Source organism: Strongylocentrotus purpuratus, unplaced genomic scaffold (genome assembly GCF_000002235.5).
Source record: "Strongylocentrotus purpuratus isolate Spur 01 unplaced genomic scaffold, Spur_5.0 spur5_scaffold_16, whole genome shotgun sequence".
Taxonomy (NCBI): domain Eukaryota; kingdom Metazoa; phylum Echinodermata; class Echinoidea; order Camarodonta; family Strongylocentrotidae; genus Strongylocentrotus; species Strongylocentrotus purpuratus.
This window is the reverse complement of record NW_022145601.1, coordinates 32,331,603-32,334,948: the sequence shown is the minus strand read 5'-3', so window position 1 is coordinate 32,334,948 and position 3,346 is coordinate 32,331,603. Positions and strand designations below refer to the sequence as shown.

General features: G+C 34.2%; 1 long non-coding RNA gene across 1 annotated transcript; it reads right to left on the bottom strand.

The window, feature by feature from the left end:
- Positions 1-333: 333 nt before the first annotated feature.
- LOC115924641 lies at positions 334-2,740 on the bottom strand. The gene is made up of 2 exons (XR_004064409.1): positions 1,884-2,740; positions 334-1,039 (listed from the first exon to the last, which is right to left on the bottom strand). It is a non-coding gene; the product is annotated as an uncharacterized LOC115924641 (long non-coding RNA).
- Positions 2,741-3,346: the final 606 nt, after the last annotated feature.

Genomic DNA, 3,346 nt, shown 5'->3' with positions numbered 1-3,346 from the left:
ATTCCACAATCATCAGATTAATTGTACATTTCCAAATTATCATAATTGTTGACATGTTTCACGTGTAAAAGGGACACCAAATTTCAGCAACCATGTGGTCATTTCCAAATAATCGTTATGCATTTTGTTTTTCTTTTCATGAAGTTCCATGCAACATTTAATAATAACAATGTCAGCCTTTGTATTGTGTCACCCAAAGTTAAGAGACCATATTGTTTTGGATTATTTACACAGGTTATTATGCTGATGTCATCTCTCAACCTCAAGTGCCACGGAGTGTTAAATGAGTCAAGTTATACTTTGACATTCGCAATAAAGACTCACAAAACGCAGTTTTATTTAGTGTTGATTTATTTCAATGTTGACTTCAGTTCTCCATCTTCATGTTTTAATTAACATTATGTTAAATGTTTAGAGACCTCATCATTCATTGGAGGGGCGCCATCAACTAACATTATAGCAACAACAATCATTACAAAAAAGTTTTATATTGAGAATATAACGTTCATACTAACATTAACCTTTTCAGTTGATCATAATTCTTGTTCCTGTTCAGACAGAAATTTGTATCTCGCAGCTGATAAAAGCATTTGTTTATTGTTGACTTTAATTTTCCATCTTCAATTCTTCCTGTTTAATTATTACATTATGGTGTTTATTGACGTCATCATTGATTGGAGGGACGCCATCAGCCAAGTGAGCCAACTTTGCAACAACAATCATTACAAAAAAGTTTTATATTGAGAATATAACGTTCATACTAACAACCTTTTCAATTGATCATATTTCTTGTTCCTGTTTAGACTGAAATTATTGCTTTTTTATTTCAGGATAAAGTTTGTAAATGAATTCAATCAAGTTCATCATATTGGTGAACTTGTAAGTAACAGCTAGCTCTGCCATCAAATACTGGGAAGGGGTCGATCATAACTGTAAAAATATCAGACATAGGATGGGTTGCTTCTGACTCAGATGAAAAGTCGTACAGGTCCCTCTGTCTTTGTTGCATGAATCGAACTTGAATGGGAAGATGATGACACTGTAAAAAGTAAAGAATACAATAACTTGAGTAATTTTTAAAAACATAAAGAAATGGTGAACCATTGATTTTATAATTAAAATCACCATCCTTATAAATATTCAGGGCTGTCAACTTTGGGGAACTGCTTCGAGGGAGATCGTATGCAATTCTTTTTGTTGGGCTCAACGGGGCGGGGTTGTTCAGTAAAAAATAAAAATAAATAAAATTAAAAAATTAAAAAAAATTGAAGTGCCCACTACCCCCCCCCCCCCCCCCCCCCCCCCCCCCCCCCCCCCCCCCCGTTGAGTAAAAAAAAAAATGCCCTGAATATTCTGTTAATAAATATACAGAACTCAACATTGAATCGGTGCAGTCTCATGTTAAAATCATCAACTGATGAAATAAAGCCCTTTTCCCCGTGCGATTTGTTTATTTGTTTAAACTTGAAAACGCCAACACAAAATATCATATATGGGACTGGGTGCACGATCGTGACGCATTTTACGATGAGACTTTGATCGCTTTAAAATTCACATTTAACGAGCATTAGGCAATCCAAAATTATCATCTTTTAGATTAAGAACGAATTATACGTATAATTTAACGGAAATATTTCTAAAATGTAAAAGGAATATGTTTCAAACTACCGCAAAGCGATCAGATCAGAGTAACATCGTAAAATAGACACGAAAAAGATGTGCGTCGTGTCGATTTGTTTACGTAGTGATGAATTGGTGTCCTTCACAACGGTTACGGTATTAACAATATTTACGAGTAAAACAATAAATGAAGATGATTATTATTTGTAAAAACGTCTAAACTAGTCATTTTCTTGTTAAAACAGAAAAATGATGTTGCTTACCTTTGAATTCTGATTAGAAAGCCTCTCACAACGTAACATTCGTCCGCAATGTTCACAACGTAAACATGGGCGACACGAAACAATTTTGGTCTAAAAAATAATCGGAGTATCATCGCGGCAAGAACCGCATGGTAGTTTCATGCGATAGCTTCATCAGGGCTCTTTATCAACTGATTTGCTTGTTCATCAAGGCGCAGATCGTGTCGGGAGAACGATCTCAAAATTCACATCGTAAAATTTTGGCGAGACACCAATTTGTGAACTAAGAGAGTAGCAGTAATATTTTGACTCATTTTATTGCGATACCCATGTGATTCATATTTAATTCTAAGACCTTATTTGGCCTGATATTATAGGTATTATTTCTTCTGGTTTGTTGACATTTTATTCGAAAATATTTAAGCTTGAAAAGGTCCGTTTCATACGTAAAACTAGCGACACGAACATTTACGTTGTGAACAAAATTTTGCTTGCACAAAAAAAACAAGTTGTCATTACGATCGAAAAACGGGAACCGCACGATGTTTTACTTCAATATCGAAGATACATTTAATCACTAAGTTATTGCTCTCAACTGTTTTCCAAGATCTTTGTAGGATTTTATAGTAACAATACTTTTCATGTACCAAAAATACCACAAAAAAGTTGGAGACACGTCACATGTTTTCATTATTTTTTCTTTATTTATCCATCTTTTTTCTTTGTTTTTTCTTCCGGTGATATACTTTGATCCTTACTTAAAAATATTATGATTAAGAAAAATGTCCACACCACTCTAAATAACCACACGGATGAACTCAAAACAAAAACCACCCACGACACAGCTGGCCCCCAACTAAATGGAATGACCCATGTGAAAGTTGAATGGGATAAAACTAGAAATTTTAGAAATTTATATGTGGTAGATAATAATGTATAAAAATTTATAAAGCGCCTTTTCAGGCAAAATGTAAAAGGTGAAAAGAGGGGAAAGTTCAAGAAGGACAAAACGAAGAAAGAATATCTACAAATAACCTGTTAAAAATATGAAAGCAGATTACAAAATAAAATAAAGGACAAGTGCCAAAGATGAAGACCATTTAGCCATCCCAAGACAGCGTCTTCGAAAAAAGAAATGATCTGAAGAAGCAGACTACTCCTCTCTTGTTCTATTAGCCTTTAAACTGAGATGATCGTCCTCAGAGGAATAAATGATGAGAGGTTTATACTTGCTATCTATATAGAAGTATCACTCCCTCAATAAACCACTTGCCCATGCATGCAGAGCATCATAAAACACAAAACAAAATGAGAAGAACATACTATATATATTTATGACCCTTTAAAGCCCCAGATTCTAATTTCTAGTGAACTTTGATTTCTCTGGTTGGCTCTGAATATTATCAACAGGTGAACTTCATCTCTGAAGATCCAAAAGGGCTACTCTGTATAAAAATGTCATGTACAACAAATGTCATCGTTTA